Here is a 16,233-nt window from a genome sequence, read left to right on the forward strand (position 1 = left end):
GGTTGATTGAAAGCCTGACTGAAAAGACCAAACTATTTCTAAATGTTTACAGTTTCTCAAATGATACAGCTAACCTCTTTCTTTTGTTCCCCCATCCCTAACCAGTTGAATTCCACTTACATAGCTGAAAAGAACAATGAATGAATTTAATTACAAGCTGTATAAGAGGATGTTAAAATGGATACAAAAATAAAAATCAAAGACTGTAAAAATCAGTCACGAAAAACTGAAAACACTACTATTCACTGATCACTCTCACAGTAACATCAGTGTAAGCAACCCTGACCTCTTTCTGTGTCACGTCAATGATTTAAGCAGTTTCACTCTCTCGTTTCACATCTTGCCCCCAAGATTTTGATCTTTACATCATGGGCAAAGACCAGGAAAAGGTGCTAGGATTCAAAAATTTGTATCTGTTGGCACTTCTCAGTGAAATGTCTTTGATCCTGTCAATCCTCTAAAAAATGAAACCCAAACTCAAATCAAGGGCTGAAACTGAAGAGCACTTTGCTAGTACTGGTGTCAACTGTTTATGGTGCAAAGCCAACCCTCAGAAAGGCACTATCTTCTCCCTCAATAGGATCACACAAATGTCAAAGATGGAGGGAAGCTTTGCCATCACCTACAGAAATCAACTCCAAGGATGAAATCGAGTTACAGAGGTGAAAAAGGCTAACATTCATGTTGTCAGAAGGAGCAGAGCCATGGACAGAACCCAGTGAGGAGGGTCAGGCCAGCATCCTTCCTGCCACATAATTCATGACCCACACACAGATGAATGGATGTTAGGGATGTTTTCACTGGTTTGATATCAGGAAATTGGTATGTGTATAAACTAGGAGGTAACGTAACTGAAAGAACTTAGTTTGCATACTTTCATTTCATTCAATAGGTTTTCATCTAATGCTTCCTCAAAAAAAAAAAATCTACATGATGGAAAAACATTCTTTAGCTCCAAGGAGAAACTGGCTGATACTGATATTTAAAGCAAACAAATCTATAGTTTTGACAATTATGTCAGTTTTAATAATAATATCGTTTTGCTATTATGTATTGTCGAGAGAAAAGGGAGAGAAAAAAATGATTAGCAATTGTATTGAAATTCAGACTTGTTTTCCTAAAATACAAAATGAAACTTGCTGATTTGACTTTTTTTAGGTTTCATTAAAGGCAGACAATCTGAGAAAAAGCTATTTATAAAGTAACAGGCTTTGCGGGTTCAATAAAAACTCAGCTAACCCAATGCAAATGGAAAGGAATCCAGTTTAAGGCAGTTCTCCCCAAAGTTAGCCATGCAGTTGGCTGAAGAAGTTAGTGGCCTGCCTGGTCTATTCACAAGTGAAATCTCTGAAAATAATTCTCAGGAGATACAAGCTATCAAAACATATGCTGTGTTTGGTTGCAACAAGTTCTTCAGTATTCTATCCATCTTATGCACAACCGTGGTAGGTAAAATAATCAAGAAGTAGCTCCAGATATATTTTTTAGCCAATTTCATTTAGATTGTCACAAATAAAGAGGAAAGATGTTTAAAAATGCATGGACTGAAGATGTCTTTTTTTATTTCCCTGACTCTTGATTAGATTTTACAGAAAGTGTATTCATGAGCAAAAATAGTCTAGTTTAAGTTTCCATATCATGAAAGCCTTTATGATACCAAATACATGTAAAACATAAAAATTATATTGCAAATATATTATAATTTTAAACATAAAAATATGTACTATATATAAAATAAATGACATAATACATAATATGTACAGAAAGAATCACATTTACAAACTCATGTCCATCTGTGAACAGGCTATTCAGCTTAATTTCATTTCATAGACATAATTAAGAAACACACAAAATCATCAGGATAATTTGACGGTTGATATCACTCAAAGGGGAGCTAGTTTTCTCCTCTTGGTATTGTTTTCCAATGCTTTAAAGCCCAATATAGAAAGCTTGAATATCAGAAAAACTCACTTCTAATGTATTTCACTTGCTTTCCTTTACTTTGTGTGCTTTTTACAAGGGTAAGTAACTTCTAATTACATTTCCCATAAAACTATACCCATCATATCTTTTAGTTCTGAAGTTCTGGCACAGAGTCAATGGTCTTTTGTTAAAATAGAATTTGTAATCAGGCTAGTTTCTACAATTGGTATTAAGAAGGTAACCCAGCTTCTATATCTTTCCCTCATGGGATTTAAGTGTGACAACAGAGAAAAAAAATCAATCTCATTTCTCTCACATTTTTATTGCTTTTCTTTGGAAGTAATTCTTCCTTAGTTTTACAGAAAATGTGGACTTCCTTAATCTTATTGGCTTATTCCTACAATGCCATTACATATAAACCTAAAGCAAGAGGAAATATAAAAACGTACTATAATTATCCACCTAAGGGTATATTTAGGAGCAAATATTTAATGTTTGTCTAGAAATTTGGTTTATTTGAACTCCTTCCTCCTCCTCTCCACAACTGTTGGGTTGTTGAATTACATCCCAGAAAAAGAAAACAATCTGACTTTACCATCTTCTTTAACACGGTTAGCTCTCTTCCCTTTTGGTACCAAAATGAAAGGTCAATTTTTTCAAACTGTTTCTTAGTCCTTATTGACCTTTCCCTGACATCTGTTAATGCCTAAGTATTTTCTGAGTCAGAGAAATCACAAACTGTTCATCAGATGAAAGGGGTCAACATTTGAAAAAGAAGAGGTACATACTGCAAACGGACCTCTCATCAATCAATGGTTAACACTGTCAACTTGAGGCCTAGACAAAATTAACTTATCTTAAAAAATGAATCTTGTAAGCAATAAGGTATAATTTTCAATACCCATATCCTAAAGAAATATGAGGAAAAATGTGTTAAACCCTTATTTTAAATGTAATTTTAGCAGGAAAATCTTAAACACAGACTTCTTTCTTGTCCTAACATCACAAATCATCAATAAATCCTCACTGTGGCAGACACTGTGAACAAAAAGGCCATAACTCTATTTTCTGAGAATCCAAAAGCATCAATGTCTACATTACTCTGAAATTGTACTCATTTGATCAAATTTTTATAATAAATTTTAAACTATTCTGCACATAGCTCAATTGAGATATGTCTACTTTTACTACAAGTTAAAGACTAATCTTGGAACCTTACAAATAACATAACCTTTTTCTTCCTGTCAAACCCACTTTTAACATGTAATTCCTAGACACGCTTTTTTTAAAAATGACAGTCAGATTGCTTATGTCACTATAAAAATATAAAGAGATGCTTTGTTTTTGTCACCATTTGCTCAAAAAATAATAAATAACACTCTCATTCCAAGCTCAAGAATCCATAATTACTTCCCCCTCACCACCAAGACTGTAGAAAGAAAAAAAAATCATAACAATACCAGTTGAGAAGAAGAGTAGGAAAGTTCTTCTAATATAAGAAGCAAATTATAACATCGATTTTCTACAACCCTGGGCCCAAAACAAGTAATATGACAAGAATCAGGAAAAAACCTTAAAAGTAATGTTATTATTATTATTATTATTACATGAGTGGAATAAGCACTTGTCTCCTCTTGAATGTTTGTATCCTCTTCATCAACACTCTGCTTGCTTTCAGACACATGGCTGGAGATATTTTAAATTCATCGCCTGTTTTGCTAGCTGAACCATCTTGTAAAATCCAATCTTGTCTCTAAATTGTTGCCTATTTCATTCAGGATCTGCAGATGGACGACGACACTACAGTCTCCTGGGAGACCAGCCAGGCAGCACAGAAGCAAATGGAGCACAAGAATATAAAGTAGTAGAGCCAGAAACCGCAAAGCCACCAAAAAATACTTACACTTGTACAGCAGAGAGTCTCCATGCAGCAAAAAGAAAGAAAAAAATATGAATGGAAAAGAGATAAAGCAACAGCATTACTAGAAAAGGGGAGGGAGAGGGATACCATTCACAAACAAAGAAACAGAAAAGCTAAAACACATAAAAAGCCTTCATAGCAAAGGAATGAGGCAGGAATGAGGCCAACATATTAATGGCTTAAGACATCCAAACTGGCTTTTTATAAGCAGAAGCACAATTACAGCTTGAAAAATTTCAGAAACGCCTAACCTACAGATATTATTTCTCTCGCTAAATGTGTCAAAGTGATATTTACCTACCCCACAAGGCATTAACCTCATTTGGGGGATAGTGGCTTTATTAGCTCCAAAGCACATAATGGACAAAGCAGAGGATGGTTATTAAAGAACCCCATGCAAGTCCTGGCTCCTGGACCATAGGACCAGTCTCAAGAACTAAGTGGGGACAGTGTATCTGCAGGCATGTACAAGAGTCTCTTCTGGGGCCATTTACATTATTCTGTGCTCACACTGCATTTTAGGAGCAGTATCTTTGAATTCTTTTGCCTCTTTAGTCATTAAAACTTTTCAGGGAAAGATCTGATGCCAGGATTCAGCACAAGTTACCTACCTACAGTGTAATTCAATATTGATGATACCTTATACCTTAGTGGGAACTTCGGTCACCTTACATTTTACATTATATCTCTAAGGAAGTTTTTTCTTTATTTTCTTTCCCTCTCCTTAGATGAAAAAAAAATCTCTAAATAATTTTTAAAACTCCATTGGTCATCATTAAATTTTGTTAGGGCATCCTCTTCTTATTCTGAACATTTATAAAAGAATTTTTAAAAACAAAAAAGAAGTCCAGTTATAGAATGTTAGTCTTCGTGAAATCAAAGTGTCAGGGGTTGAGGCATCCTTTCCAAACCTCCTGAGGAAGGCCACCTACTCCTTCCACCTGGAGCTGGGGCTTTCTTTTTTCCAAGTTCTTTATTTTTCTCACGTCAATTGTTTTCAATATAAAATGGGATAGAAATACAGGGCTCCTCAATTTGTGAATGTAAATGATTTGTGTCTCTTTAAAGTAAAGGCAGTACATAAGTAAAAAGCATTCCCTATAACCATCACCATCACTGGCACCAGTATTACGTGCTTATCAGAAAGGCTTCCACTGGTAAAGTCCTGAAAAATTCTTGTTCTTCACATTTCTGATTTCATACTTGATTAGGCAATTTACTTCAAATGTAACTCATTCTATGACCCATTAAATTAGCATGAAAACATCCTTGCTGGATGAAAGGAGAAAAAGTAAAAATATATTTTCAAATATATTTTCCAGAATTGCCCAAAACAAAGACTCTTGCCCTTTCCCAACACATAGCCCTCAGAAGCATTCTTAAAGGTATGACTGTGAACACATACATAAGAGTTACAGTTGATGGTTAAGTCCCACAGATGACTTTTTACTTTCCTTTTCCTTGTGAAAGATTAATTCAACAAGACAAGTAGTCTGTCCCAATTATCTACCTAAAGATCATTGTAAGTGATAGTGAGGAATCTTTCAATTGATTCAACTCCTAAAATGACAGGCAAGCAAAACATGCTCCCATGAAGATGGAAAGCATGGCAACAGACATTTCAACTTTTTGACAGAAGGAAGATCGTTAGTTCATCGCGCTACTCTTGTCCACTTTTTGGAACTCATTTAGGCCACACTGACTTCAACATCCCTCCATCAGGACGAGGGAAGGAGTATGTCTCATGCTCATGGCTTCGGCATCCAAGAACTGGGCTTGAATCCTGAACCTGCCACTTCCTGGGTTATGGGACTTTGACCAATGTTTTTGCAAAGTCAGCTTCCAGTTTTCTAGTTTGTAAAATAAATTGTGAAGATTAAATAAGCTAATAAATACAAAGCGCTTGGCACAGTGTCTGGCAAACAGTGCCAATCAGTGACCTCTCAGTGCTTCAATAATTGGCTGTGATTATGAGAGATTAATATTATCATTTTTAAAATGCTTCTATTCCCAAAGAGAGAGAAGAAAGGAGGGGGACCATTAATAAGAAGCAGATTTATAACAGCAAAAAAGTCAGAACAATCGAAAAGCCAATCAGTAGAAGAATGAATAACTAAAATGAAGTATTTTAAATGAAGAAACATCAGTTAAAAGGAAAAATAAACGCTACATGTAGCAACATGAACAACTCTCAAAATATAATATTGAGTGAAAAAAGCAAGTTTCAAAAAAGATACAAGTGGTACAACGCCATTTATGTAGACTGTAAAACATGCAAAACAATACTATACACTGTTCATGAATACATGTATGTTTGAACACAAAAAACAGGAAGTGTCCAACTGAACTCATGAGAGTGCCTCTGGAGAAAGGGGAAGAAGTGTGAGACTGTTAGTAGTGGTCAAATGATGCTATTACATTATCTTTGATGCCCTGTATTATTCAAGATTCAACAAATGCTACTGAGCACCTACTGTGCATCAGGCATTCTTGGAGAAAGGGGTGGGTCTAGCAGTGAATAAGACAGATGAGCTCTTGCACTCCTAGTGTGTGTGTTCCAGTGTACATTGGCAAAACAAACATTCTAACATGTTAACAGGTGGCTCTTCAGGGTGGTAGGAACACAGGTATTTGGCATTTGTGAGTAATTTTTGTAATTTCTTAGGAATGCCCCAAAAAGTTTATTTAGGAATACTTAAAGAAATCACTCTGGTCATAGCATTGACCGATTATCTGGACTTACACTACTCTGCAGACACTCTAATAGGAGCCTTGTCTGAATGACCATAGACTTTCACCACCTTTGCTACCTCCTGATGGGTAACAATGACAAAAACACCAACCAGATCATAATAGCTTGGGGGTGGAAAGTGATCAACTATAACACAGGGAAAGAAACTTTAAAGTTTCTTAAAGTAACTCGGAGTTCTACTGTATGTGTAAGTGTTTGATAAGCATTAGTGCTATTCTGTGGAAGTGTTAAAAAGTGGCTGGCTTCCTGACATTCAGGAACTACTGTTTTCCAGAGACCAAGAACTCGAATTAAATAAAAATTCCAGTGCCACATCCTCCTTCTTCATGTTCTTTATCATGAACCTCACATGTAAGGAATTTTTTTAAAAAATTAATATTAACCTTAATATAATTCACTCTATCAGAAATACACAAATGTTTTGCCAGTCATTTCAGCACCTCCTTTTAATACATAACTGAGATGGACACATGATGGTCAGAACTGGACAGACTAGGTGAAGTGGGAAAAAGCCAGTTAGTTAGAAAAATAAGGAAATGAAGGGTTTACCTCTAAGTAAAAAAGAAATACGCAAAAAAAAGGATTATTATTATTATTATTATACTTTTTTTTTTTTGCTTAGAGGTAAACCCTCCATTTTCTTATTGCTGGCAAAAAACTGGCAGAGGTGTCTTTTGGCCACTGTCTCATCAGTCCTCCCTCAGTCTGCAGGGGAAGAAAAAGCAGAAAACCTACAAGAATTTCAACTACAGAGTCACCTCATCAAGTACATTCACTTTAAAAAATGAGTTTAGAATAGAAACCGGAGGCGTGCAGGCAGAGATACATTCTTTTTATCTAATGGCCAACAAATGTACTACAGCATCCTTTCACAAAAGTAATTCTTTTTCATTTTAAATGAAAATGGTTTTCATGTAATATACAGCAGAACACTTTTTGAAACATCTTAAGCAGTGTGTCAAAAACACATGATAGATAAATGGGACTAATTTAGGTGACACAGGGGAATGCCTAGAGAATGACTCAAAGGATTTCCTTTAGGTGCCCAGGATCCTCTTCCTGCTCCCCCTGGTCATCCCTGGGGAAGACAAAATGAACATCTCTTGGGTGAAAAACACAAGCCAGGATTCTGTCTTGTTCACGTCTAGATCCCCAGAGCCCATAGAGGACTTGGCATATAATGGGCCTTCAAGAAGTGTGTGTTTGAATGAATGAACTGAACACTGCTTTAATCCAGTGTGCTCCCCACATGCAAGTTCTATAGACTTGTTTAAAAACAAAATATTACCAGTACTAAACATTGTTACCAAAAAGGGCATCTAGGCACAAAGATAAAATAGTAAGGACATGTTTATTATAAAGAATAGTCCTTTACAGACATTTATTTTCATGAAAAATCTGGCGTATTTTTTCTATTTCTTGTTACACGGACAAAAACTTCCTCATGGACCCTAGTGGTTCATGTATTGATGTCCACCTCTTTATTTTTTTATTTTTTAATTTTGAGACAAGGTCTGGCTCTATCACCTAGACTGGAGTGCAGTGGCTCAATCTCGGCTCACTGTCCAACCTCTGCCTCCTGGGCTTAAGCCATCTGCCCACCCCAGCCTCCTGAGTAGCTGGCACTACAGGTACGTACCACCATGCCCAGCTAATCTTTGTATTTTAGAGACGGGGTTTTGCCTTGTTACCCAGGCTGGTCTCCAATTCCTGAGTTCAAGCGATCCTCCTGCCTTGGACCCCTAAAGTGCTGGGATTACAGGCATGAGCCACTGCGCCCGGCCATGATGTCCACCTCCCTAAACAATACACTTTTCTTTTTTTCTTTTTTTTTTTTTTTTTGAGACGGAGTCTCGCTCTGTCACCCAGGCTGGAGTGCAGTGGCCGGATCTCAGCTCACTGCAAGCTCCGCCTCCCGGGTTCACGCCATTCTCCTGCCTCAGCCTCCCGAGTAGCTGGGACTACAGGCGCCTGCCACCTCGCCCGGCTAAGTTTTTTTTGTATTTTTAGTAGAGACGGGGTTTCACTGTGTTAGCCAGGATGGTCTCGATCTCCTGACCTTGTGATCCGCCCGTCTCGGCCTCCCAAAGTGCTGGGATTACAGGCTTGAGCCACCGCGCCCGGCCCTAACAATACACTTTTCAAATACACACACCCACTCTTTTTCCCCAACTATTTATTTTTAACATATTCAAATTTAGCAAATTAAAAGGACAAGGATAGTCTAATAAATACAAGTATACTCTTCACTTAGATTCAGCAATTGTTAACATTTTGTCACATAAAATTACTTTATTTCCTTCATTCTCATCTCTCTCTCTAACACAAACACAGAAAAAAAATTCTGAACCATTTAAAGGTTGTTGACATCTTGACATTTCTCCCTTAAATACTTCTGCATGAATATCCTAAGAATTATATTTTCCTATATAACCATACATTATTATCAACATCTAAGAAAATTAACAGCAATTGCATAATATCTAACGTACACACTATAGTCCATATTCAAATTCCCCCAACTGTCCCTCAGGTGCCTTAAAACATCCCCTTCCATTTTGGGATCTTAATAGAGAATATACTCATTATATAGGGTAATGTCTCTTCAGGCTCTTTCATCTAGCACATCCTCCCTCCCCACTCCCATCCCCACCTTTCTTTTTCATAATACTGACTTTCTCCATGAATCCAGGCCAATTGTTTTATAGACTGCCTCACACTCTATATTTGTCTGATGGTTTCCTCATAATTAGATTCAATGAAACATTTTTAGCATTAATACCACATAGGGGACGCTGTGAACTACTGAATGAATCACAGTGATTGGCATATATGTCAGGTTGTTCCAATACTGGTAAGACTGACCTTGATCCCTTGATTAGCATGGGGACTCTCTAGCTGCGCTCCATTGTAAAGTACTCATTCCCTTGGTAATTAATAGTAACTCTATGAGGTGATACGTTTAGTCCATCTGGATTTTAAAGCAACTATTGGTAATCCTTGCCTGAATTAATAGATATGATTGGAACTGCAAAATTATAACTTTCTACTTCTTTCATTATTCTTATATTTATTAGTTGCCATTCCTCTGAAAAGAGAAACATTTCCTCTCTTAAAATCCTCTGTACTGGCATTTCGATGTTTTCTGAGTATTACTATGAATGCATGGATCTCTATTACTTCAATGTATCTTAAACTACTATTCATTATTCTTTTTGGTGCTCAGAATGTCTCAGTGAAGTCCTTTCAACTGGATTTTCTGAGCTTTGAAATGATCCCATTGAATTTAGAGCTAATCATTGCTTTTTGATACAAAATATCCTAGACCTACCTTCCCTGTTTAATGAACTAGATTATAAAAACTAAATACTTACTACTAGCTTTTCAGCTCAAGGAGAAAACTCAGTAATTTTTAATTGACTTTTACCCTCAATATCTAGCCAAACAGTATTATCACATTTGTAGTTTTAAAAAAAGTAATTTTTGTGCACTTCCAGTTAAAAAAGTCTGAGATGGTGTAAATCTCACTGAGAAAAAGAGATACCTAATTCTAAGACAATTGTTGGACAGCATAAAGTCTTCCTTTGCAAGCCTAGAAAGAAAAGGTATAGGGAAGTCATAACTCTGAGAAAGCTGCAATAAATCGATGGACAAAAGGAGGAATGATATGTAGAGATTTAGTGATGTGTCACATTTCCTACTAAACACAACATTAAATCCAGCTATTCATGTTACACTCATTAACTTTTATATCCAGAGTCTCATTTCACATAAAAGTTAAACTGGCATCATGATGTTAAAACAAAAACATTTAGGGAATAGCACTGATGAGAGACTATTGTAAAGATCATGGTAGAGAACTATTTTGAAATTAAAATGGTTTGTTTCCTTATTTTCCAGATCTGCACAATTTTTTGATACAACAAAAATATTTATCTTCCTAACTTTGTCACGTTTTCTCCAGGAAACAGGAAATACCTCACTTTTTATTCCTTGTAACTCATCTTGCAACTGATGCAAAAGTGAAAATTCATGTTTGAATATTCTCCTTAAAAAGCAAATAAAATTTAATACATTTTTCTTAAGAGAAATCCAAAAACAGAATTCTCTGGCACTGATTCCAAGCAAATATCTTGCCACCACAATGTGTGTGACTCCTGCTGGGCACAGAAACATGATGTTTATTACTACAAGATCAGGTATATGTCCCTGTAGCATTATAATTTTTTAAAAAGTGGGAAAATTCTTTAATTACTTTGTTGCACTATTAAGCATGATGTTAATCCAATGGTCATAAAAACCTGAATAGCATTTTAATATTTTCTTTATTGTGAAAACATTGAAACGAAGCGGGAACCCCACTGAGTATTAAACTTGAGATATTTTAAGTTGCAATCTTGGAAAATCCATGTTAAAATGGAAGGCAAAAATTAGGAATTTAGGAGAAGATTTAAATACTCTTGTTTAGAATGGACATCATAGTTCAGTGACATCAAGATGAATAATCAAAATTAGCCTAAATTCTTCAGGTAACACATTTGCTCCCTTCATGGAATATCAGCTTTATAATAATGACAAAAATTAATAAATTAATAAATAATAAAAATTAAATAAAAAATAATAAATTAAATTATCCTAAATTGAATAAAATATTAAATTAAAAATAAAAATAATAAAATAATAAAAACTAATAAATTTATAAATTTAAATTTAGGATCCTAGTTACAGAGCTGTGGTAATCAATCAGTAATCAGAAGATCTGGTTCCCATACTTTTTAACACAGAGCAAGTCGTTCCCCAAGCTTTACTGAAATTAGGTCCTCAAATCCCAACTCTTCAACCTCAAACAGAGCTTCAGGGAAAGATGGCTTACCACCAAAACTCTGAAACCTGCTCCAGCTTGGAAACCAAGATTTTCATCATGCTCAGTTTAACTCCTTTTAATCAACATCCCTACTAAATGAATTCTAAAGAGAGATTCTCAAAAGAGTGAATTCTCAAGATATCCCTCTCTAAATTACAGATCAATTATTTTGATAGCTATTTTTCCATAACTTCAGATCACCATTCATACACTCTATTCTACCTATGAGAACATCTGTCAAAAACAATAAGCAATGTTTTTTGCTGCTTTTGATCTTTGGTGGCTTTGATCTCGTTTTAAAATGAATTATCGATTTACAGCCAAGGTATAATGAAAAGTTGGGTACATTTTCTATCAAACATATGACTTATATGCCACTAGGGCATTATTTTCTAACAAAACAAAACTGGCTTTCGGAGTATAATGAGGGCAATCTCTTAGCTGTTGTTTGATTTAATGTTAAGTGGAACAAACCCCATATGACTCTTCCATTGACATTCTCCAACTTTTAAAGTTTCAACATCAAATAACCACAAACAGGTGGCCAATTCATTCAGTTACCTACAGGGAAAGAGGCCACACAGTGCACAACCAGAAGCATCACTAAGGTTTTGATGGACATGATAAAGAATGCTCTGAAATCTTTTTCAGAAAAAAAGTCACTTTGGAATTGTTGAATTGAGTTTGGCATTTGGGGATTTCCATTGAGTACACGGCTCAAGGGCTGAAGTGGATTTGAAGCTGCTTTCAAAGAAAAACCCTGTCTCGATTTGCAGGTACCCACCCAACAGCTTGGCTCTGGCTAGAACGTCTTCTGTCTGGACAAGAGAAATGATCACATACCCCAATTTGGATAATCAAATGCTAGATCTAAAACTTGCAGCACTAGTTTCCAGGTTAAGTCTCCACCCTTAGCCAGCAAGCAGAAGAGAGCACCATGTGGTCCTAGGCTGGGAATGGATCCTTAAGATTGCTGTATTAGAACTCCCTCAGGTTTTCTTTCCTCTTAAAACTCTGTTCACCCCACTTTATCTTTTTAATTTCCATTAATTATTAAATCTGCTACCTAAAATAGTTTCTCAAAGAAGTCAGAAACACATATAAATCCAAGAAACACATTTATATAAGGCTATATAATCTAGACAAGAATTTATAAAAGAAATCCCTTGCAGTTATATTTGGAGCATGGAAGTAATTTTTTTGGTCTAGTTTCCAAGTGTGATTTTTCAGAATGAAAGTCAATGTGATTTTCTTCAGCACATACATTAAAGGCCAAAGCTAAAAACCATTTATTTTATATTTTGATTTTTTTTTAAGGGGTAGGCTTGTGATAGAGGTTTGACCTCGGCCCTGAGAGATGGGAGAAATCTTAAATATAAATTCCAGTAGTGACAGGTTTCCTCTGAGGCACATTTAGAGAAACTGAGAATTTGACAGGCCCACTTCACTCTCTGAATGTCTACATGTGAGCTGAAGAATGAAGCTTAACTCATCCCAACTTTAATTGATGTTTCTAAACCATAACAGTATAATTAGAAATTTAGACAGAATCACTTAATTTATCTACTGTGACCTAATCTTAAATGGTCAAAAGCATAATGTGGAGTGGAGTCATACACTAGTTATCTTTCTCCCTCCACCCACATTTAGGCCACTTCTTTTTGTCATTCCCAAATTTCAGCCCAAGTAAATCCACCCTACTTGTTCCCTCCTCAGAAAGTCTTTAATCTCAGGGAACATTTGGTTAAACCTAAGATTCTATCAGGCAAGAAGGAAAACTATCAAATTCAAAGTTAGGGGAAGAAGTGCAGCCTGATTTAACCACAAGGGCTGAATTTGGAAGGATCACATGTGTTATTATACGTATGGGCAGCTTCCAGAAGCACAGTCCTCTACCCCGGATCTTTCTGCTGTTTCCATCAGTTCAGGCATCTACAATCCACACCATTGCTTGCCCCGTAATTGGAGGAGGTATGGATTTGCTACCATATGTTAGTATCTTCCCCAGTTCCACGGAGAATAACAATAAACCTCTATAAAGAAATAATTGGCCTGTGGGAGTAAAGATACTACCCGCTGAACACTCAGTGTAAGCCCTCAGTGCAAAGGCTCTTTCCCACCACAAACCTCCCCTGGGTCTTTGTTCCTGTGATTCAGGCCAGCCTGAAGACCATGAGTTCTGCATACAGAGAATGTGTTTGAGAGTCAGATCGTGTGGAGTTGGGCTCTCAGCTGCAGCTACTCCTTATTGCAATGCGATGGGGGAAGGTGTGTTAACATCTCTGACTTCTATGAGTCTCATCTGAAAAATGGGTTAAAATAGCTACCACACCTGGCTGCTATGACAAAGCACTGGTTACAGTGGGTGGGTGGTTTTAATCTCTTTCTCCTAAGCAACTTGCTGACAGCTTGGTAATCTATAATCTTCTCATTAATTGAACCACATCAGTTTAAAGATAACTTTTCCATGCAAGAATTATTTTCTATAGCTCCCAGATTAATCTGCTACTACTGATAATTATTGATGGCATTAGCTATATAGAAATCAGTAACATGGCCGGGCGCGGTGGCTCAAGCCTGTAATCCCTGCACTTTGGGAGGCCGAGACCGGCAGATCATGAGGTCAGGAGATCGAGACCATCCTGCCTAACATGGTGAAACCCCGTCTCTACTAAAAAATACAAAAAAACTAGCCGGGTGCGGTGGCGGGCTCCTGTAGTCCCGGCTACTCGGGAGGCTGAGGCCGGAGAATGGCGTAAACCCGGGAGGCGGAGCTTGCAGTGAGCTGAGATCTGGCCACTGCACTCCAGCCTGGGCGACAGAGCGAGACTCCATCTCAAAAAAAAAAAAAAAAAGAAAAAAAAAGAAATCAATAACATGTAACTCCAGTTCTTTCAAGAAGCATGCAAAGAAAACTCATGCAAGTAATTACAATTCAAAGCCAGGAGGAGAGAAACGAACTTTACTGAACAATTTTGTGCCAGGCACTGCTCTAGATACTGGGGATATGTGGTCAACAGCACAAAGTCCTGGCCCGCCAGAAGCTTATACCTTCACGAGTAAGATCACTTCAAGTTCTGATAAGTGCTAAGATAATATAATACGCAAGGTGACTGGAAGGCTTCTTTGGCTCAGAGGATCAAGGACAACTTCTGAGAAAGAAACACTGGAATTGTGACCTAAACAGTGAGAAGACAGCCATGGTACAAGTTGGTAGAGAATATTCCAAGGTGAAGGAACAAGAGCTGAGATGGGAGCCTGGACAAGTTCTAGGGAAAAGCAAGAAAACCATCAGTGGCTGGAGGGAAGTGAACAAAGGAGAGACTAGAGTAACATTAGGAGACAGAGACAGAAGGCAGACCATGTAGGACCTTATGGACCAGGAGGCTTATTCTGCGTACAATGTGAAGCTATCAGAGGATTTGACACCTTAGATACCGATCTGATTTCCATTTAGAAAACTCTTCTGGATACTGAATAGAGGATAGATTGACTGCAGAATCAATAGTGAAGGTAGGCGTGTGAGGTACAAGCCTGTTTCAAGAGTCCAGACAAAAACCAACATATCTTGGATGAGGGAGGGAAGACAGATTTGGACAGTGAAAGAACAAGAGAGATACTGAGACTGACAGGTAGAGTTGGGAACAAATGGGTAGAAATAGAAAGTCATAAAGCTGACGGTGAAGCCTTAGGAAGGGAAGGCGGGAACGCAATGATTCTATTTGGGACATACTATATATGAGACACTTTTTGAACAGCTAATTGAAGATGTCAAGTAGGAAGTTGAATATATGTACCTGTAGCTGAAGGTAAATTTTTATTTTTAATTTTTTTGTGATGGAGTCTCGCTCTGTCACCAGGCCAGAGCGCAGTAACATGATCTCGGCTCACTGCAACCTCCGACTCCTGGGTTCAAGCAATTCTCCTGCCTCAGCCTCCTGAGCAGCTGGGATTACAGGCATGTGCCATCATGCCCAGCTAATTTTTGTATTTTTTGTAGAGACGGGGTTTTCATCATGTTGGCTAGGATGGTCTCAATCTCCTGACCTCATGATCTGCCCGCCTTGGCCTCCCAAAGTGCTGGGATTACAGGCGTGAGCCACCGTACCTGGCCGCTGAAGGTAAACTGAGATAAATTTCATGAATGTGGAAAAAGAACACTGCTGACAGAGCTGAAGAGGCAATGATCACTTCAGGGAAGGCTGGTGAGCGCATCTGTACTGTGGCTTTACTTGGGCATGGCTGACTCCTTATTCAGACTTGACTACTGAGCCCCAGAGCTACTTCTGGACACTTCAACCAGGGCCTTGTGAGTACCTCAATCTCGATGAACAAAACAGAAGTCACCACTGTTTCTGCAAAAACCTAGCCCATCTTACAGCTTCCTCACCTTTGGTGGCTGCTTGCTGCCTTAAAAATAAACAAATAAATAACAAACAAACCCTTAAGTGAGATCTACAAGGTTCTGGTGATAAGGCTCATGCCTTCCCTTCCAGCCTCCCCATCTAATCCCCTCTCCTATCCTTTATTCCTATTATATCATAATACTATACTAGTTCCTCAAATTGCATTGCTCTATCTTCACTCCAGAGTTCTATATGTGCCACTCTCCCTACTAAATTTACTTACTTATTTTCCTTCCAGCGAACTTCTCTTTCTCATGCCATCTCTCATTGTATCAACAGCTACTGAGGGCCTGGTATGTGCCAGGCATGATGCACAGAATCTTCCTCCAGGAAGCCTTCCTTAACAACACCCTTCCCCTAGGCTGGG

At 37.5% G+C, this 16,233-nt stretch overlaps 1 protein-coding gene across 9 annotated transcripts in view; it reads right to left on the bottom strand.

The window, feature by feature from the left end:
• Positions 1 to 16,233, bottom strand: part of CARMIL1 (capping protein regulator and myosin 1 linker 1) — a 344,161-nt gene that overhangs the window by 39,390 nt on the left and 288,538 nt on the right. The gene's annotated exons all lie outside the window — the stretch shown is intronic.

The sequence above is a fragment of the Macaca mulatta genome, chromosome 4 (genome assembly GCF_049350105.2).
Source record: "Macaca mulatta isolate MMU2019108-1 chromosome 4, T2T-MMU8v2.0, whole genome shotgun sequence".
In the NCBI taxonomy this organism is placed as follows: domain Eukaryota; kingdom Metazoa; phylum Chordata; class Mammalia; order Primates; family Cercopithecidae; genus Macaca; species Macaca mulatta.